This window comes from Rhinolophus sinicus, chromosome 2 (assembly GCF_057876585.1).
Source record: "Rhinolophus sinicus isolate RSI-liver-muscle chromosome 2, RSI-T2T, whole genome shotgun sequence".
NCBI classification, from domain to species: Eukaryota; Metazoa; Chordata; class Mammalia; order Chiroptera; family Rhinolophidae; genus Rhinolophus; species Rhinolophus sinicus.
The window spans coordinates 141,439,291-141,461,733 of NC_142502.1; the positions used below are offsets into that span (position 1 = coordinate 141,439,291).

General features: G+C 41.4%; 1 long non-coding RNA gene and 2 pseudogenes across 1 annotated transcript; 2 read left to right on the top strand and 1 right to left on the bottom strand.

Annotated features, from left to right (window-relative positions):
• Positions 1 to 1,766: 1,766 nt before the first annotated feature.
• On the bottom strand, positions 1,767 to 8,060 carry LOC148758925 (uncharacterized). The gene is made up of 2 exons (XR_016019819.1): positions 7,985 to 8,060; positions 1,767 to 2,620 (listed from the first exon to the last, which is right to left on the bottom strand). It is a non-coding gene; the product is annotated as an uncharacterized LOC148758925 (long non-coding RNA).
• LOC141571950 (U6 spliceosomal RNA) lies at positions 3,697 to 3,795 on the top strand (annotated as a pseudogene).
• Positions 8,061 to 10,232: 2,172 nt separating the features above from the next.
• LOC148758926 (ferritin light chain pseudogene) lies at positions 10,233 to 13,361 on the top strand (annotated as a pseudogene).
• The last annotated feature ends 9,082 nt before the right edge of the window (positions 13,362 to 22,443 follow it).

Sequence of the window (22,443 nt, forward strand, 5' to 3'; positions counted from 1 at the left end):
TTGCTGTTTTAAAAGTTCCTGAAAAAGCACAATTGAGAAGATGCCTGAATGAAGTATACACTGAAATCACACCATAGCATCATGTCCCCAAGGGCCACGCCCACCTGCTGTGTGGAGTTTGGGGTCAGGTATCAGGTTGCCAGATAAAATGCAGGATGTCCGGTTAAATTTGGATTTAAGATAAACAATGAACAATTTGTTTAGTATAAGTATGGCAGGTCTCAAATATTGCATGGGACATACTTACACTGAAAACAAATTTATTGTTTATCTGAAATTCAAATTTAATTGGGTGTCCTGCGTTTTTATTTTCTAAATCTGGCCGTGTTAGTCAGATATTGCTCAGAAGGTTACGTGAATGGAAAGAGCCAGAGAAAAATGAAGTAGTTATCCCCTCCATTCCCAAATGAGCTATTCAGAGGATTATAGATCGAGTCTGTCAGTGTTCATTGTTGAAGAACAACTTTGAGATTTGAGGTTGAAGTCCACTTGACCATAATACCGGCTAATACTAAAACAGTGGCCATATCTAACACATCCTCTTTCCCATTTCTCTGGCCATGTTACCTTCAAAACTTCTCTTTTTCATGTTGACTTTGCCTAGTTTAGATTTTGCTACATTCATAAAAGCGAAATTATGGGAGAAAAGGATATGTACATTTAGAATATATCATCCTGAGAGATACTAGCAAGTTTTTCTCCAAAATGTATACCAAAATTACATTCCATCAGCCGTATATAGGAGTGCTGGTTCCACACAGCTTCCAATATTCAATACTATTGCTTTTCTTAGTGAAAGGTTACTATGCTTGAAAAGTGTCCCCTAAAAAAGATATGTTGAAGTCTTAACTCCCAGGACCTCAGAGTGTGACCTTAGTGGGAAATAGGGGCTTCAAAGAGATGATCAGGTAAAATGAGGTCATCAGGGTGGGCCCTAACCCAGTTTGACTGGTGTCCTTATCAAAAGAGCAAATTTGGACACAGAGACCAACATGAATGCAGGGAGAACACCATGTGAAGATGAAGGTAGATATCAGAGAGATGCATCTCCAAACTAGGAAAGCCAAAGATTGCCAGCACACCACCAGAAGCTCGGGGAGAGGCCTGGAACAGACTCTCCCTCACAGCCCTCAGAGGAACCAACCCTGCTGACACTTTGATCTCGGACGTCTAGCTTCCAGAACTGTGAGTCAATCTACTTCTATTGTTTACGCCACCCAGTTTGTGGCACTTTGTTACAGCAGCCCCAGGAAACGAATACAAATTTGAAGTACAGCAAATTTAATTAAATAAATTTAAATTTATTTCATTAATAATTGGTGAGTTTGAATATATGTTCATATAGTTCTTGACTAATTCTCCATATTCCATCAAGATTTTCCTTGTCTTTTACTTGTTGTTTATGTTCCTCTAACTGATTTGTTGGAATTCTATATATTATGTGCAATTAATCCTTTGTTACATACTATCAGTAGTTTTCCCATTTGTTGCTCACCTTTTAACTTTTTAAAACATATGATATTTTGCTGTTCAAAAGTTTAACACTTTTATTTACTCAAATCTGTCAATCTTTTCCTTTGTGGCTTCTTGGTTTTGTGGGTCATGCTTAGAAATCGTTTCTCCATCTCAAAATTATTAAAATGTTTTTTGGCAATGTTTGGCTTGGCTTAATCAAAAACTCTAAGGAAGGAGAAGAGATAGAGGGAATAGGAAAATTTTTTTCCTGACTAGGACCATCATAAGCCAATTTCACACTGGGCACGGAAAAAGTTTAAAGCTTCACTTTATTTTATAAGTTCTTCAAAATCCTCCAATTTTGCAATTGTCTCCCAATCTGTAGTTCCTGTGACCAGAGAACAGGTTGCTTACTCCTTCTGTATGGCCCAAAGACCCAAGGGTCCACCCCAGTTTCTTCGGTACTAATGTTCCTTCATGTCTTTAGGCAGTCTTAATGGACGGTGTCCCTGTTGTCTATCACTGTGTAACAAACTATACCCAAACAGCTCTTGGAACAAAAACAAAACGGTGGCTGTGGTTTCCTTATTTTGAAGTCTTCCTCACTCACACACGTTGCACCTGGCCAGGGGCTCCTTGAGTCTTTCTTCATGCTTTCTCGCCACATGGCTACCTCAGAGTAATCGGACATCTTCAATGGTGGCAGATGTTTTCCAGAGTCTGTGCCCCAAGAGTGACAGTGAGGCAGAAGCTGACTGTCTTTTATTGTCTACCCTTGAAAGACATGCAACGTCACTTCTGCCACATTCTGCTTGGCAGGAGTGAGTCTCTAAAGCCAGCTCATAATCAACAGGATGGGAATTAGACTCCATCTTCTGAAGCGGGGGCCATGTTTGATAAATTTTCAGACATCTTTTAAAACCCTCATAGAGAGTACCAAAACAATCTCTCAGCTGATTCTCTGTATCTTCTGTGCATGGCCCATTCCAGGTCCACAGGAAACATACAGGTATTGAGAGAACAAGCCCATCGTACAGGTATTGAGAGAACAAGACCATCCCTGCTCAATAGTAACTTTTTTTCACTCCTCCGCCAGATCAGGTCACCAGCTTGTTTCTTGAACTTGCATTTCCTGGGTTGTACTCAGACTTGAGTCCGTGATGCCCTTCACCGCAAACACAGGAGACACATATCAAACTCTTTGAGGGGTACAATTTGAAGCAACTCTACTATACATGAAGTGAAGAGCAGGCATTCTTCCCCGTAACCCTTAACTCCAGCAACAAAAGCCAGTCGAAGTAAATGAGGATACATTCAAAATAAATTAAGTCAAGTTTTAAAGAATAATTGTAAGTATGGAAAATATTTCCTTAATAGCAAAATATTTTTTTTAATTAAGTCAAATCATGATAAGTTTTTAAAACTTGGTGACTCACGATTAAGCAATATGTTTAAGCTAGAGCTACAGGCTTCTTACCAGTCTTTTTGTTTATTAGATTTAAAGCTCTATTCGGAATTCATGCTCGTTGGACAAAGGAATCAGAGAAAAATTAAGTAACTTAACTAAAGTCATCTAATCAGTCAGTGGAAGAATTAATCACATTACCTAGATATCACAACTTCCTATAACAGGATTCAACTTCATGCAACTGAGATGCTTTTAGTGAAGTTGTATCCTAAGATTTGCCTCAATACTTGTTTGTTTTAATGATCAGAAAACAAAAAAATTCAGATCCAACTAGAGTATATTTTTTATTTTCCAAGCATTCATGAATGCATTTTAACAAAAGCCAAATTTCAACAAATAAATACTGCCAAGAAATATTATTTAGTAAGTAGGGAATCTACATAACGTGGCTGAATGCCATTGGCTTGAGGAGCTGCAAAGTGAGAAGCAAAGTGCTTTTGAGACAACCCAGGCCATGGTGTTGAAAAGCTACGTGTGGAGTTAAGTAAAGAGTGAAGGCAGTGTAGATTCACAAGGCAAGTACAGTAACCAAGTCTCATGATCCATCACCTTTAGGTTTGTTGTTTTTTGCCATGACAACTGCTTATCTTTGGTAGATGCTTTTGGATCCACAGCTGACACCTGAGGAAGTAGCTTTTCTTAACTGGCTTGACAAGGACTGAATATGAAAATTCAGCAACACAGCAAGAAACTTACATATGGAGGGTATTAGGGGGTTTATTATAACTACTCCTTTTATGATCACACAAAAAATGTCAAAAAGACACTAAATGGTGCTTACTTTGGCAGCACACATCTTAAAAGTGGAACAATATAGAAAAGATCCCCTGCACAGGGATGACACACACATTCATGAAGCATTCCACATTTCTGTAACAAAAATAAGACACTGAACGGAGAATACTGATTCCTCTGAGATCTGATATTCACCAATAAGATGTAGTTAATCAATCACCCAAAGCTAACTTGAGCCCTTTGGAACTAAAATTAGTGCTACTACTAACACAACAACTGAAAATCAATAATAGAAAGATCAAACTATTGGCCTCTAACCCTTTTGCTCAGGCAAATCAGACAAACCTGGAGTCCCAGAGATTGCAGGCTCTGCCATGCCACTCTGAGTCTGTATGGCCATCTTGTCTACGGGTACAGCTCTAGTCCCTGTCTTCTTCTTAGAGCATCAAAAGATCCCCCCATTCTCTTTGAGCAGTCTAGATAGAACAGGATAGCAATCCCCCTGCCCCACCACCCAGAGCCCAGACAAGTGCCATAGACAAGTGAGGCACCCTGGAGACTGGATCACTAGAGAGCTCAGGCTCCAACTGTTGGCAGCAGCAGCTGTGTAGTTCCAGAGAATTGTTGCCACAGTCGAGTTTAGGCCCACTCTATCAGATTTTCCAATTTTTAAGATAAACTAGGGCTATGGAATTTAAAACTTAAAAAAAAGTTTTCCATCTGATTCCAGAAAGTGTCTACATTCTGGAAATACAAATAATGCTCATCTGGGACCCCGATTTGGCCTATAAGCTACTTCTTTGCCTTCTCCGGCCTTGCAGTTAGTTGGGACACTGGGAGACTCACATTTCTCCTGACTGGGACTGGGACTTTTCCCATTGGGACCATAATTCTGTCCATTGTGTCTAGAACCGGAAGTGTTCCTCCTGAGGCTCATTCTCTCTGTTTGATTCCCAGCTGCTTCTCTTGGTCAAGATGGATCAGGAGTTGCGTTGGGTGTTTCCTCACCCCACCCCCAGTTCTGGGGAGTTTGCCTCTGCTCCTTGGTGAAGCAGAGCCAAGGGTATCTTTGAAGTCCCCAACAGGCCGATTTAGGCTTGTCCTTGATGCTGGCATCGTTCCTCCAGTTCAACATTAGAATGGGACATTCTTCAACAAAAAGGACTCTGTGTCAATGATCTCAAGCTAGTCTGAGCATCAGAATCATCTGAGGAATAATTTTATATATATCAATTCTTTTAAAAATTAAACTCATTTCACATTAATATAAATAATATATTATAAATAATATATAAATAATATATTATAAAAATTTTTGTCAATAATGAATATATTTTCCCAAACAAAACTGGTGTCATGAGAAGATTGGTATCGTTTTACAATTTTGCAAATTTCTTCAATGTCTGGCTTAGTGTAAGACAGCTGTATTCTCCTCTCTGCTTCCGCATTCAGTCCTCTGCAGTATGTTGTTTTGGTTGAAATACCAGATGAACAAAATGTGACCTTCAAATTTATAATTGGAAAGGGGAGACCTATTTTAATAGCTTGTTCGTTGTAGATATTTTTCTCAGATAGTACACTAAAACTCAATGAATGATAGTTTCTTAAATGTTAGGTGCATGGTGAAATCTTAAATCAAATCAATGAACCCTTTGTACTTAGTTAAAATCCACTGGTCTTCTTGCACTTTTAATGGATCTTTTATCCAAGAATGATTCTATAATATCATGCATTTGCCATTTAGAAAATATTTGTTCACAGATCTTCTGAATGTTGACACACTTCATTATACAGTATCACATATCACACAGCTTCTGAAATACTCCACTGCATACTTTGTGAGAGAATGAGAGTGATAAAAGCAAATGTTGTAGTATCATTATGAAAATAGCTTTGACCTCTATGGACCCTTTGGTGTAGCAGAAAGAGCCCTTTCCTAGAAATACAGAGGGTGCCAAAAAAATGTATACATATTTTAAGAAAGAAAAACCGCATTAAAATTGTAATACTCAATATATACCGATAACAAAAGATGAATACAAGTCACATTTGACTTCTGCAATTACAAGAGGTGCTCAAGGTAGTTACCATCAGCGTCCAGACCCTTCTGATTACGGCGAACTACTGCTTGAGCAACGTTGACCAAAGTGTCCACTTGGGTACATTTTTTTGGCAACCCCCATACATAGACTTGGATCCTACCTCAGGCTGCACTACTAACTAGCTCAGTGACCTTAAGAAATTTTTCTTGAGGGAAGAGAATGCTATATGAAGAGGAGGATGCCATGTGAAGATGGAGGCAGAGATTAGACTGATATATCCCCAAGCCAAGGAACACCAAGAATTGCTAGCAAATGCCTGAAGCTAGAAGAGCAACATTGAATGGACTCTTCTCCAGAGCCTTTGGAGAGGGCACTGCCCTGTCAACACCTTGTACTTGTGGTCCCCAGAACAGTGACAGAATAAATCTTCATTGTCTTAAATCATAAAAAAAGAAGAGAGAGAGAGAGAGAGAGAGAGAGAGAGAGAGAGAGAGAGAGGGAGGGAGGGAGGGAGGGAGGGAGGGAGGGAGGGAGGGAGGGAGGGAGGGAGGGAGGGAGGGAGGAAGGAAGGAAGAAAGAAAGAAAGAAAGAAAGAAAGAAAGAAAGAAAGAAAGAAAGAAAGAAAGAAAGAAAAAGTTTCCTCACCTTTCTATTGTTCAGTTTCTCAACTGTAACATGGAAGTTTGAAACTCGTCAGTGTTTATCACTGGGGCACCACTGACGTTCAAGGCAGAAAAAATTGTTGCTGTGAGGAACTATCCCTCATACTATAGGGCATTTAATATCCGTGGCTCTTCCACTAAATACAAATAGCGCGACCCCACCCTCAATCATTATGACACACCCAGACCCTCCAGAGACTCCTTTGGAAGGCGATATTGCCTACAGCCTAGACCTATGGGATTCAATAAACTTTAAGTCTTCTTTCAATTCTGAAGCCAATTCTATTAAAAAGTGGGAAAATAACCTAAAATAATTTAACTTACTTTGAATTTTTATTTCGATATGTGTGTATACACAGTTATTTAGGTGTTACAGACATTTTAAAATATATTTGATTTGAACAAATGTTTGTGACCACTTTAGTCTAGTCACGTGGAAGGCAATAAAACTATAAGAGGTAGAGGAGGGGCAGGAGAGGGAATATAGAAATTGGAAGAAATTTCACATTTTCCTGGCCACATTTTTATAAACGTAGGAATCTTGAAATCTTTAATAGTGGATAGCGCTTTGTACATTCACTTGTGCAGCTGCCCAGAGGTGTGGAAAGGAAGAGTTAAGTTCTCCCTAGACTACCAAGATTTGGGAACATACAGATAGCCTTGTAGTCATGCCTCAGCCAACTCTGCCTCCCTCCTGCTCCTGAAGGGACAATGAGACGTAGTGGCTAAAAGCCTGAGTGCTGAGCCAACCTGTCTGCCTCTTAACCTCTTTATACCTGAGTTCCTTCATTTGCCAAGTGAGGAGAATAAAAGCACCTTATAGACTTACTGTGAGGATTAAATGTTTTAATGCACACAAAGTACTTGGAATAGTGTGTGCCAAAGGGTAAGGAAACAATAAACGTCCATTAGTAGTGTTACTAAGGGAAGGCAGGAAGCCCCACTTTCCTCCACTGAAAACCTTGGCCCACCTTTGATGTTTTGTTCACCTTTCCCTGTTATTTTCCCATTCTTTTGCCATAAGTCTGAACATAAAGCTGATTTTATCATACTTTTATGTGTACATGTGGATATTGGTCATGAGAGCGGGTTGTGCCATTTTACAACCCTGGAATGGCTCCAGCACAGAGCTCTCAGGAAACTTTCCCAATGTCCATGCTAAGTGAAGGCAAAGAAATTTCCCAATGCCCGATAGAATTGGCATGCCAGAATTTTGGGGGGTTGGAAAACACATTTTTAAATGAGGCTGATCTGAAACTATCTCTGTTGGCAATGAAAGTACCACAGAAACAGGCTAAAATGGAATTCCCAAGATTTTCAGCTTTGCAATGACCACGGAGAAGAAAATCCCAGACTGAAAAAAAAGAGAGCTGCCTTGCTAGGACTTTTCCATAGCAAGCACTTGAAAAGATTTGGAGGTGAATCTTGGAGGAGTGCCACCTCTTCTAAATTTGGCAGTTCATGCAAAGGTTGTATCTTCTTATCCTCCTTCAGAAGGAAAGATTGATTTACATTTGTGCATTCTGCTCTTTGTAGAACTCCTCCAGGCTTCAGAGAATTTTCACTTTCACATCACCAGAGAAATGAAGGTGGTGGGGAGATAAGAAAGCAAAGGCACTTACCTCGAGGGTTAATTGTGGACCTACTTGTAATTTGGTTTCTGGTTGACTCATGGAGTTCTGAGAGAAGAATTCTGACAGATGTGTATATTCCATCAGCCTTGAAGAGATAAGGAGAAGGTGACCTCATGGTAAAGCTTCTGTATGTTTGTATCTCTGAATAAACACTCTTCAATGGAACTTCTATGTCTGTGTTTCTTAATTCTGTTCTTAAGTGGCCCAGATGTTTAGCCACTCTTTCCTCAAGAATCTACTAATGACCAATTTACATATTTGATAGGCAAGATGAGTTTATGGTCTCTTCCAACTCTAAAAGTGTACAAATTTATAGATTTATGGATCTGACAGTGGCTTCGAATTCATCTAGTTTAACCCTCTTATTTTTGACATGGAAGCTGAAGCCAAAAAGGCTAAATGAACTTCCTAGATCAGATATTGCTTCCATAGCAGGAATGAGTCGAGAACTCCCAACCTATAACCCTTTCTACTATTTACTCCAGCGTTCTTGAAATTGGGGTTCATAAGTTCCCCTGGAGATGTGTAGCTATGTGCACAAGATACACAAAAGTCATAGGTTACAACCTGAGGCATCTTCCTAGAACTTCAATTTTACCCTAAGGCCAATACTTAAAACAATTTTCATAACATGTGTACCACTGTTCTTATCACATATATTATATTTTTCCCAACTCCCAGCACAGCGCCTGACATAGTAGGTAATCAATGAATATTTGTTGGATGAAAGAATAAACACTCTTCAATGGAACTTCTATGTCTGTGTTTCTTAATTCTGTTCTTAAGTGGCCCAGATGTTTAGCCACTAAAAGAAAAAGTGGAAAATAATAAATATTAAAAATATGATAGATTGTCAAAAATTTTTTACTTGCAGTGGCTTGAGAGAGATGTCAGTGGAAATATTTGAGAAAACTATAGTGGTGCTAAAACCAGGTGTCTCAAAGAAGCAGCTATATCATAGCCATGTGCCTCATTAGAAAATCTTTCTATATATTAGAAAAGTCCAATGTATTTTGAAATTGATGAATAGGGAAATTGCCTCCTTTGTTCATCTCTTTGGAACACAATTTCTCTCCTTTCCTCCGACCTACAAACTCTTTTCTTATTACTTCCCCAGGAAAGGCTTCCCTGAACCCCTTAGACGAAGCAAAATCCTCCAGTTTTGTGCTTCACTGGACCCTGCTCTTCTCCTTTGTAACATTCAACACATTTGATTAATATCTGTCTTCCCACATAGACTGTAAGTTTCCTTCATGAAGCATGACTCATGTTGATCTCACTCATTGCTTGATATGTCTAATGCCTTGACCAGGACTGGAATAAGGCAGGTACTCAATAGCAGGGATGCCTGGCTTATTCTGCTCCAATCCAGAAGCAATGCCTACCAGAATATCAGCAGCTCACTTCTAGACAGCGTCTCCTGCTGTTCTACTTTCAGAAGCTGAAACAGCTGCAGGTCACTGACTCTTCAGACCCAGTGGCCACTCACCGTGACTCAAGCTATTTGTCCATCGCTTTCCACCACAGTCACTGATTCCAAGTGTTGCTCTATTTCCTAATTGAGAGCTATGGGAGGTAGGGAGTCCAGCAAGGAAGTTGATTAAAAAAACAAACAAACAAAAAACAAACAAACAAACAAAAAAACACCTGGTCTGAGGCAGTATCAGTGCTTGAGAAGGGAAGAAGATAGTTCAAGAGATATTTTCAGAAATTGAACTACTTGAGCTTGGATGTGATGGGAACAGAGAGCAGTGTGTGGGGAAATCCAAATGATTCCATGTTTTGTAGCTTGAATGACTGGTTGAATGGTGACACTATTACTAAGAATGGTGAAAGAGAGGGGGGTATCTGAAAGGGAAAATCAAGAGTTCCAGTTTGAAAACATTGAGTGTGAGATAACCACCCTTGCAGTGGATGTGTCTAGCAGTTAGAAATAAGAATGTGGAAATATGAGAAAGATCAGGGCTGGGACCCATACTAAGAAACTGGAAGAGGGCCCAATGGATCCCCACCACATGCTGCCCTGTATATAGTCAACTACCTGTCTCTCTATTCAAAATCCTGGGGTAGAGACCCCTGCTAAATGCATCCTGTTTTTCAATAAGTGAGTGCTGTGCCTGTGGCCTTTGGGTCAGCGTGACAAATGTAGGGTAGCGGCTGTGGTGGCCTCAGTAGGAGACACCCAGAGCAAGGCACTGGACTTGGCCCAGCCCTAGTTAAAGATTCATCCCTGAGCATGACCCCAGCGGAGGCAGTAGTTTCTGCATTGTTAGCCTTCACTCTGCGGCTGCTGTGCTGGGAGGAGGAACGCACCAGTGAAAAGATCACAGAAATACATGGGAATTTATAAATCTTGATAGAAAAATGGAAACTTGTAAATAATTGCATAGAAATACATATGCCAAACTAGGTAAACCTGTAACATGTGGTATAGGCAAACAGGAATAAATTTATTTGGTCCTCAATTTGTAAGGGATACTTTAGACATTCAGCCAAGTGCCCACTCTTCCGGCTCTCTCTTCTTCACTCTCACTGACTGTACCTCTTCTTGGACTTAAAAAGACCCCAGATCCCTTGACCCTCCTCTCCTTCCACTTTATCCTGATTTATCAGCCTCGCCAAGTTTCACTCCCCTGTCTATGTGTCATGTTTCTATGTGTCCAGTGTCCATCAGTCCATCCATTCTCTGGCTTAAATTCTCAAGTCACCTAGTCTCCTTGTCCTTTCAGCTAATTCATAAGGCAAAGTTCTTAGCCTGAATTTATATTACTTTCTGTCTTCTTCACTCCTGCTCTGGGACTGTTTTGGGAAAAACCACATAGCCAGGAAACGGAGGTAGACTCTCCATGGTCTCAGAGTCTCCAGACCACAAAATTGTGCAATAATCCTCTCAAGTATCACCAGCCATCTCCATCTTCTACTTGGTAAAGGAGTGTTCCAAGCCTTTATTTCTCTTCTCATGGTCTGGGTCCCTTGTCCTTCCTGTGGATCTCACCTACCACTGCTGCTTCCCCTATAAAAATTAGGTCCCTTCATCTGTGTTGCGTAGAGTGAGCATGAGAGTGAGCATGAACTGGTTACGCGTAAGCCCCCCAGCTGCTACATCCAGGGGTGATGAGACAGGATCCAAAGTGATTAAGATCAAAATAAAAAAATAATATCTAACATTTACTAAGCTCTTACTAAGTGCTAGGCAGTGTTTCAAGACTGTCACCTTATTTAATCCTCATGGCAACATCATGAAGTAGCGGGTGAAAACAGGTGCCTTGCTTACTCTTGCTTGTTTTCTAAGAGAACCCTAATTTAGTTCATACCCATAGCACAGCTCATCATTGATCTGAACAGACCAAGGTGTTCCGCTCTGCTTTGCCAGATATGTACTTCCCCAGCTGCCTTTATAGTGACAGGTGGCCACGTGATTGTTCTGAGCACTGGGACGTAAAGGCAAGTCTTCCAGGGATGCTTCTTTTTCTAGGTGAAAGAAATCAGTGCCTCAAAAAGAGAAAGGAGTGTGTCCTCTGCTCCTTGACTTTGAATGTGATCAAGTGGCTTGGAGCTAAAGTGATCATTTTGGAAACGTGGTGACCAGCGTGAGACAAGTCAAAAGGCGAGGTTGGTGAGGGACGGAAAAGCATGGGAAAAGCCTGAACCCCTAAGATATTGAGGAGCTGTCCTTCCATGCCTGTACCACCTACCTCCAGATTTCTCATTAGGGGAGGTAATTACATGTTTTCATTGCGTGGTCACTCTTAGGTGGGTGTCCTGTTACTTGCAACCTGAACTGTTACTTGCAAATGCCCTGAACTGAATCAGATTATTATAATTATTAGAAGAAGAAACTAAGATTTAGAGAAGGCCACTGACTTTGCTAAGGCTGGTGATTGGGAGGGAGGCTGGCACTGAACACATGCAGTTAGACTCCAGGGCCTGCTCTCTCTCTGGACTCTGTCTGTGTCTGCCAGGTTACTACACTTGTATGATGCAGAGTTGGATGATGAGCAAAGAAAGACAGAGACAGATAAAAGGAAATAATTAGGAGAAGACAAATGAGAGAAGCTGGACTGATATACTGATTAAAGAGATGGCAAGAGAAGAAGGTAGGGGGAGTTCAGATTAAACACACAAATCAACCAAACATCTCTGTTGTGGGTGGAGAAAGTGATTTTGAGACTGAGATGAGGGTGGAGCATAGAAGATCAGAGCAGAGAAGTTACTGCTGGGGGTGGAGAAAAGGTGTTTCAAAAGATAAAAGTAAAATAGAGGAATTCCTCTTTTTAAAAATATGCTCCGGGCTCCCTGTACTGTCTTTGGGGCAATGTGGAGACAAGAGAAGTTCCATAGAGAGTGGCCCACATGGGCTCAGAGCCATAGGTCACTATGAGATAATAAAGACCGAATGGATTCTGTACAGCAGATGACCAATGTGGCTGCTGAAGAACTACACAGTCAAATTAGGAATTAAAAAGTTAAGGTAAAAATTTACCCTCCAAAATTCCTAGCTTGTGTAATTCTTCAGCTGCCACATTTTAAAGCAGAATGAATAGCTCCTATGTTCACTGCAGTGCTATTTACAAGAGCCAAAATATGGAAGCAACCTTGTGCCCATCAGTAGATGATAGAATAAAGTGGTACACACAGTGCCCTCAGTGGTCCCCCAGATCTGACTCTTGTTATAACAGTGTCGGGGAGGAACAGACGCAGGGAAGCCCCTTCTTCCACCTTCCGAACACCCTCCAACCTCTTTTCTAGTCTCAACCTTCGGAACCAACTCAGCCATCCTTGGCCTCTGAGACCAGCCAACACCATTGTTTGAGCTTAACTCCTTTACTGAGCAACCACGAGCTCCCAAGTTCACCAGAATTGTTCCACCCAGGTGGAGGCCGCCATCAGCCGCCTGGTCACCCTGCATCTGCGGGCCTCCTACACCTACCTCTCTCTGGGCTTCTATTTCCACTGCAACGATGTGGCTCTGGAGGACATGGGCCACTTCATCCACAAATTGGCCAAGGAGAAGCGTGAGGCTGCCAAGCGTCTCTTGAAGATGCAAAACCAGCGTGACGGCCACGCCCTCTTCCAGGACCTGCAGAAGCCTCCCCAAGATGAGTGGGGTAAAACTGAGGATGCCATGGAAGCCGCCATGGTCATGGAGAAGAACCTGAACCAGGCCCTTTTGGATCTGCAGGCCCTGGGTGCTGCCCGCACAGACCCACACCTCCGTCACTTCCGGGAGAACCACTTCCTGGATGAAAAGGTGAAACTCGTCAAGAAGATGGGCGACCATCTGACTAACCTCCACAGGCTGGCCAACCCCCGGGTTGGGTTTGGCGAGTATGTGTTTGAAAGGCTCACCCTCAAGCTCGACTAGGAGCCTTTGGAGCCCAGAGGCCTTTCAGGGGCCCCTCTGAGTCTCCCTGGCATTGGGCTTCTGCCTGCGCTTCTCCCTGCAACCACTAGGCAGCCTTCTAACTACATGTGAGCCCTCTCCCATGCCATGGACCAAATTAAAACACAGCTTTTCGCAGAAAAAAAAAAAAGTGGTACATATACTCGTATACAATGTAATATTACTCAGCCATAAAAATAATGAAATCTTACCATTTGCAACAACATGGGTGGACCTAGAGGGTATTATGCTAGGTGAAATAAGTCAGACAGAGAAAAACAAATACCATATGATCTCACTTATATGTGGAATCTAAAGAACAAAATAAATGAACAAACAAAACAGAAACAGACTCAAAGATACAGAGAACAAACTGATGGTTGCCAGAGAGATGGGAGAGTGGTTGGGGGACTAGATGAAAAAATGAAAGGATTAAGAAGTACAAATTAGAAGTTACAAAATAGTCATGGGGATGCAAAGTATATTATGAGGAATATAGTTAATAATATTGTAAAAACTATGTATAGTGTCAAATGGGTACTAGAATTATTGGGGGGATTGCTTCATAAATGATATAAATGTCTAATCACTACACTGCACACCTGAAACTAATATAAAGTAATATTGAATATAAACTATAATTAAAAGAAATTGTCACAAGATTTATAGTACAACATAGGGAATATAATCAATAATATTGTAGTAACTATATACAGTGCCATGTGGGTAATAGACTTATTGAGGTTTTCACTTTGTGAGGTATATACATGTCTAATCACTATATTGTTTTGTACACCTGAAACTAATTTAAAAAACAAATTAAAAAAAATAATAACATGCCCTAAACATGATGGTCAAAAACACCTAAAATTCAACCCAGGGCTGCTTTACTGCTTATTTTTCCAAAAGCTAATTATTTGAATTTTGTGTTATGGAAAACTTATTTCATGCTAGCCAGTATCATTAATATGACACACACAAAAAAACAAAATGTTTAGGTGGAAAACGTGCAAAAAGTTATTTCCGTGGGATGGTATCTCCCCGTGAGAAGGACTACATACTTCTCTGAGAATACTGGTTCTTCAGTTCCGAGTCAAGCATATTCTCTTTTAAAACCCTTGCTTTTGAAACGATTGGACACAGCGTTGGGCATCCATTCTAGGTTTTAAAAGAGCAGGGGCCAGACCTACGGGACCTACCCTAGAGTCAGTGAGGTTTGCTCCAGACTAACATTCCCGTCCTGATCAACTAATGCTCCCAACTCAATTTCCCTGTTCAGACGGGGATGAAAAATTAATAAAGTATTGTTTTCTTAATAATTCCTCCAGCAAAGAGCAATACTGTTTGTCACCATGGAATAGAGAAGACACAATCTTATATTTTTCTGTATGTTGTTTTTCTTGGGGTACCTATCCTTGAGCAGACTGCACAAGTGATTGTAGAAGATGGGGAGAGGCACTGAGGATACCCGGTCCACTGCTCTCACCCCTGCACTTCAACACACGTAGCTCCCCCAAAGCAATTAAGTGTCTTCTTAGATTGAGGGCCCTGGCTCTGAGAAGCCCAGGTGCCCCCAGATGACTACACACGTCCTCTAAAAAGAGTCACTGACTCTTGGGGAGAGAAGCTTCCTTGGCCATCACATTTCTTGAAACTTTCAGTTCTCTAAGGACTGCAACACACAGTACTACACACACACAAGAAAACAACCCTGGAATTTAATGAGCCTTGCTTCTCAACCCTCTGGTTTTGACACCAGTAACTATGACTTGACTGTAGTAATTTCTCTGTCTGATAACCAGGTTTTACCCAACAGTTCTTTGTATTTTGCCAGCATTATTAGCATGAAGCACAGTCAGTCTGAATTAAAGATCTGTTTCCACTAGCAACAGTGGTGAGATGCTGGGCTAGTCATGTGACCTTGTGAAACTTCTATTTATTTGCTTGCTTATTTGTTTATTTAGTGAAATAGTCATCATCCTAATAATACCTACTTCTTAAGACTTTATTATCATTAAGTGGAATAATCCATGTAAACAGTTTGTACACCTGACATATCATTAAAGCTTAAATTTTAGCAATAGTAATAAAGGTATAATTAGCTAAAATTATAGCTAATCATGATAAATTATCAAAGTTTGTTATCATCATCATCATTATGATGGTTATTGAGAGAACTGGTGCCATAGTTAAGCAAACCTGCTTTTAAATCTTGTATTTACCACTTATCTTCCTTGGGTTGTTTTCCTCCTGTGTAACAATCTCCCTCAAAAGATTACTGGGAGGATTAAGTGAGCTTCTGTTAAAATATGTTAATAAACAAAAACTTAGGGCCTGCCTAATGGTTCAGTATTCAATAAATAGTTAAGTTGCTCAAAAAGAGAGCTCAGTGACAGAACTCTCTTCTCAGTGAAATAGGTCATTGATGCTTTTTTTCCAAGGGTGTTTTATTTTTGTTCGTTTTGAATTACTTTGTAGTAAAGTAATCAGGAACAGAATTGCCATCCTAAGTCCATCAGTCAATCAACAAATATTAATTAAGCCAGAGGGTCCCAAACCTTCTCAGTTCTTGATGCTCTTAGTTTCTCAATAAGTGGTTCATTGTTGTCTTGAGCCAAAAGAAATACTTAAAGATGCCATTTATTAAATAGTGAAATCTAAACAATTCAGTAAACATTTATGTCTTAACAATGTAGTAGCTATTTGAAAAACAATCCACATGTATTGAAAAAAAAAATACTCGTTTTTATTTTAATGTAGAAGGAGCTCTGGAATGAGTGTTAGTGTAAGTTTTTCCCATGTGTCCTCCCTTTCCAATGATGTACATAATGATTTATGTACTTTACGAAAAAATTACCAATAATTGCAATAACTTAAGGGATTTGGGCTTTTGCTGGGCACTGCATGATTTCTCAAACTTTGGAATCAGATTTCACGCAGCCACTCTCATTTCCTGCTCCATGCTGATTTTTGGGTGACATTTGCATTTTATCACAGCAACAAGCAAAAGCCCAGCCTCAATACATTTGAGGTCCCTGAAAAGAGTGGGAGTGATTAAATGTTGAAGCTGAAGTACTTCAAGCTGGTAATCTGCTCTGGGTCCTGTAAATGTTGACGATGGCTGAGTTTCCCTTGAAAATGTAAAATATCTTGGTGCTCCTGCCAGTTTGCTAAAGCTCATGGGAGGGTGGGGTGCCTCAGCATACAGTTTAGGAGCTACCAGAGTAGTTAATTACCATGTGCCAGGAACTCCGCCACACTCTGGGTTTAATGCATGAACCAGCTGGACGCAGTCTGTGCCCCAAGAGTCTTACTGGTGCTTAGTGGATGAAATCAACTTTAATCAAATCATCTGACCAAAAAAATGCATTATTGTTAGGTTGGTGCAAAAGTAATGGCGGTTTTTGCAATTATTTTTAACCTTTTCAACCACCATTACTTTTGCACCAACCTGATGCAAACTGTGGTAAGTGCGGTGAAGTAAACCCAGCATGTTGCCAGTGGGACCTTGTTCCCAGGCCTGAGGGAAGAGTGTATCTACATTCGGTTCTCAGCAGGTGTTTCCTTTGACAGCCACAAACCTTCAACTTTGCACTCAGCACCATTCTTCCTAAAACAACGGCCTGGACAAAGAACCAATTGGTATGTCCAAAATTGGGGAATTAAAGATAACAATGTTAGTCTTAATGAGATGCATTGGATGGGGGCGAGGATGCCCACACCTACCTCAGTATCATCTTGTCACCCCTGGTTCTCAGCAACGATATTCAGAGGGAGCTCTCGAAGAGAAATCACTTTATTTCAATAGGCGTTTGTTACACATCCTAGAGGCTGGGCCAGGGTGAGTGTCTGGGGCTTTTAGAATGGATGTCTCTTGCCCAGATCCCAGGCAAGATGCAGCTTACAACCCGGAGCAGAATGTCTGGTCTCATGAGCTTCTGTGCCCTGGGCCCCCACCCTCCTCTCTAGAGCCTGTGTTTTTTAAACTCAGAATGTGTAAGAAACTGAATACGTGGGGCAAGGCCTCAGTCCTCTCTTGCCAAACTAGCTGTTTGGAGTAATAAGACTCTCAGAAGATAACATTGCAGGAGAGAGTTTTGACCTCAGCCTCTCATCCCCCTAGCCCAAGATCCCACCAAAATACCCGCAGGCTACCTTCTAGCCCATCCTAGGGTTGATGGAGAGGCATGAACCTGGAGCTCCCACTAGTGGCAGGAGTGGGTAACCACCATTTCTTGACTTTGCATTTGTTTTCTTCACTTATTCACGTGGGGTTTAACAACTAGGCCTATGGCCTACAGGAAGAATTCCAAAACACTGTCTTCACCTTTATGGGGACGTTTCTCCAAACACGGGCAGTTTTCAGTGGACACACAGGAAACAAAGATACTTCCAGGCCTTTATGAATGTCTCTTCATTGTTGACCTCCAAAGCCTCAGCTACTAGGAGGAAGTGTAGTCACCTCATTGCTACCACCGCCTCCCCCTACTCCCTGCTTCTTTCTTTTTCTGAGGACTGGTAAGAACCAAGAGGTGTGAATTTTACACACACACACACAAGATTAGATTATCCCTGCCTTCTACCAGCTAGGAAATATGTCGGGCTACTGGGGAATCTGGAATTGAGTGGCTTAGAAAAGCTCTCCAAGGATTAAGAAAAATACTCTCCTCCCCCGTTTCCTTGACCATGCTTCTCCCCTGTCTGCCTTTTCTCAGCGTCAGAATGGTGAGATGGGGGTTGGGGGGAGCAAAAAGGAGCTGGGGAAGTTGCTCAGCAGTCCTGGAGTCTAGGCTGCAGATCTACATCTAGCCCAGGAACAAAGGGCCCCTCTACTGCCATAAGGTTCAGCCCAGGACCCTGAGGGATTCAACTGTAGTGTGGGGCAAAATCTTTACAGTAATAAAGAACGTACAACTGTCTGGCAAATCCCCACAAATCCACCACAGCAATAGCTAGGTGGGTGTAGGTTTGGACATGCAGGGTTCTTGGGCCAAGTAAAATACTGTTTCATCACACCGAACTAATAAAAATATTATTATTAATAATAGTTTAATAAATAATCTAATTAAAAATGGTGTATGCTACAAGTAAAAGCCAGTTTTTGTGAGCCCCATCCAGTGTCCTTCTCATGGCATCTATGGGTGAGAAAATTTTTAGAGTTCTGATTTTACTCATCTCCTGTGATAGAAAATTTTAAACAAGATGAAACAATTGCCCATCATTTCTAGTTATAAAGATATTAACATTTTTATTGATGTGCGGAAGAGATTCTGAAACATTTCAGAATTTCTGAAAGATCCCGCGTCATTGAGATCTGTGACAGTACTGCAAAGGTTACCAAGTGTTGTGGGCTGAATTGTGTCCCCCTCAAAAATTCCTAACCCCCAGTACCTCAGAATGAGACTGTATTGGAGATAGAGCAATTGAGGTGAAATGAGGTCATTGGAAGGGGCTCCAATCCAATATGGCTGGTGTCCATATAAGAAGTGATTAGGACACAGATGACACAGAGGGAAGACCATGTGAAAGTCCAGAGAGAAGGCGGCCATCCACAAGCCAAGGAGAGAGGGCTCAGAAGAAAACAATCCTGTCAACATCTTGATCTTGGACTTCTAGCCTCCAGAACTGTGACAGAATAAATTTCTGTTGCTTATGGCAGCCCTAGAAAACAAATACACCAAGGTTGGGAGCTTTTCTGGTAATTTTAATTGTGAAGCAGAATTCATAATGACATTATAGAATAGACTAGAACTGGGATCCAAATTCAGGTAATTCTCATTCTGAAATCTATGTAAATGGCAAATGTTATTAATTGTTCACCACCTTGGGCTGTTTTGAAGCAATGGCTTTCAAAAGCCTATTAAATAACATTTTGGGGAAAAATGTTTGTTTTGTTTTGTTTTGTTTTATGTTTGTTTTATAGAAAGATTGCTTTCTAAGTGGCACGGAGGATAAGTACATTAGGGTCACTTCATCCCTCCGTCCTAGCACATGAAGCTTCCTTCTGGCTGAAGGTATAAGTCTGGCTCCTGCATCTCTCCCAGGAATTTTCTCCATACCAAGTGCTCTGGTGTGAACATGGTTCCTGAAGACAAAATGGAGAAGCCAGGACCCTGTGGTCTCCATGAGCTGTGTAAGCACATTCCTGCACTAGTAGCTTCTTGTGTGCACAATGGGTCAAAAACGTGAAACTCCCCAAAGTGACTTTATATGTGATAACAGCCTGTTTTCTCAGGCTGCATCAAGAGGCCCAGGTGTCCTCATTGTGAGCAGAACCCTCATCTTTCAGCCAATGTATTCAGAGGAGCTGGGAAGACCCTCTGCCCGACTGGGAGAATACAGTAGGCCCCCTTATCCACAGTTTCACTTTACGTGATTTCAGTTACCCATGGTCAACCGCAGTCTACAAATATTAAATGTCTCCAACCGTAGACACCATCTGCTCCTGACATTCAACCATTGATATTGTCATGGCTGGATGACCCAGGATCACTGGAGCAGATGAACCTTCTTCGGAGAGATCATCAGAAGGTCAATAGTAGCCTAATGTTACATCATAATGTCTTCATCATTCATCTCACTTCATCTCATCACATAGGCATTTTATCATTTCACATCACCATAAAAAGAAGGCTGAGTACAGTGAGTACAGTACAATAAGATATTCTGAGAGAGAGACCACGTTCACTTTTATTATATTGTTATAATTATTCTATTTTATTATTAGTTATTGTTGTTAATCTCTTACTGAGCCTAATTTAAATTAAATTTTATCATAGGTATGTATGTAGAAGGAAAACATAGTATATATAGGCTTTCGTACTATCCAAGGTTTCAGGCATCCACTGGGGTTCTTGGAATGAACCCCATGGATAAGGGGGGCTACTGTATTACATGGTGGCAGGTCTCACTGTGAGAACCAGTGTGTCAACAGGGAAATGGGGCACAAAGCCTTTTTTAAGGAGAATTCTTCGTTCTGGGGGTTTTGAAGTCAGGACACCCTAATCCTCAGGCTAACAGCTCACATTTGTCTAGCGCTTTCACATGTATCACCCTGTTTGGTTCTGACAGCCTTCTTGTGTGATGGATAGGATCAGCCTCACCATTACAGGCGAGGAAAGTGATGTCTCACAGGGTAACTACGAGGGACTACACTGCCAGTCCAGTGAATGGTATGACGATGTGTACAGAGGAGACACAATTAAAGCAGCCGAGTGCAGTTTCCTGAGGCAGTATTGCCTTAGCAATTGTCTTGGGCCCCACAAGAGGATAGCCAAGCTGGGCTGAGGAACATGTTGAACAGACATGGCAGCCCCTGGGTAACATGGGGTGTGTGCATGCATGAAGGGTGGGTGGGGGTCCCTACAATACAAAGGGGCACTGGCCTGACCATTCTCTAAGTGCTCACTATACCGAGTGAAGGTATTTGAGCTTGTCCTGTTGGCAGGCAAAGGTTTCTGAGGCAGAGTCTCCTGAGGGCACTATTAGATGGATAGTATGCCTGGAAGTAGATTAATAATTACAAATTTGGAACAATTCCCCTAAGGTAACACCCCCATTTAACTTAATCAGGATCACCCACCACCCAGACTAGAGAAAGGAGGTAATTTTAGAATGGGACGTCTGTGCTTCTGAATTTGCAGACTACCGGTTCTATCTATCACTAAACTTTTTGATATTGACTTCTTTATCTACAAAAAGAGCTTCTTATCTGCTATAAGTAATAATGATAGATAATAATAATAATAATAATAGCTTCACTTACTAATAAAGAGCTATTTTCAGATGGACTTCTTGGAAAATCTCTTGAATTCCAGATCTAAGAATTCTCTTACCTCCTCTGTCTCTGAGTTTTTCTCAAGCTACAAGTAACAATTGTGGCATGCCTGGACTTCCTCTTTCTCCACGTGCTCCGCTGCCCTTTCTCCCCCACGGAGACAATCTGTTGGAGAGATGTCTGGCAGTCAATATGGCTCCTTGGTGTGAGATGAAAACTGTGTTTACCGTGGGCTTGTGCAGCCCTGCAAGCGCTGGGCTTAGCACGCTGGCTGTGTGGAGGAAAAGGCCTCATTCCCCTGGGTGAACCATCAGGGTGCAAGGTTTGGAGGACAGAGTGTGGGCTGGATTGGAGCTGTGCTCGCCCCCTCAGCTGTATAAATGCACATGGCTGCCCAGAGTCAGGAGACACTCACCCACCACAGTTCCAAATGGCTAGCTCCCTCTGCCTGCTCATCCTCTCTGCGTGGTTTCTAACCATTGCTCCCCCTCCCCCTCCCCCAGCTATGACCTTCAGTTTAGTAATCCAGGAAGAGGCCTCCACCTGCCTTGTAGTCTCTGTGCAACTACCTTTTCCTGTCAGGTGCAAACTTCACTTATGCTGTTGCCTCCCTTCTCACTTCTCTATGGTTTCCAGTAAATCTCTGTTTCTAGTTGGCCAAGCTTGGCCATTAAGATGTGAAAGTAGACTAATTTTCCAAAAGCCAATTTGTCAGAGGAGCAATGCAGCCAATTACTGGAGATTGTATAAATTGTTAGTAGTGCCCTAACTGCCCCGACTCCATCTCCAACCCCAGAAGCTGTCAGAAAAAAGCTTTCCTCTGAACATGAGACAGTTTGCAGAGTCACAGTAAAAGGCAGGAGCAAAAGCAGAAGCAAGTTACTTTGCTGTAAAACAGGGATACTGCTATCTAGCTCTGGTGTTTTGTTAGGATTAACTCAGTTAATACAACTAAAGCACTTAGTCTGGCAGGCAATATTCAGCGCCCAATATATGTTGATAATTCTTGCTTTTAAAACAATTATTCCCTTTAATCTCACACATGCATTTAAATTATATGAATTAAACTAGACACTAGATAAAAAATAAAAATAACAATTTAAATTGGAATGCCAGGAAAAAAAGAGAGCTAGCAATCACTGGGGCCAATTCAGTGGTCCATATCTTTGGTTTTGTTATTTCCTGGGGAGGGGAGAGGGGCTGGAGATTGAGTTCAATGATCAATGGCCAATGATGTAATCAAATCATACCTATGTAATGAAGCCTTCATAAAAACTCAAAAGGATG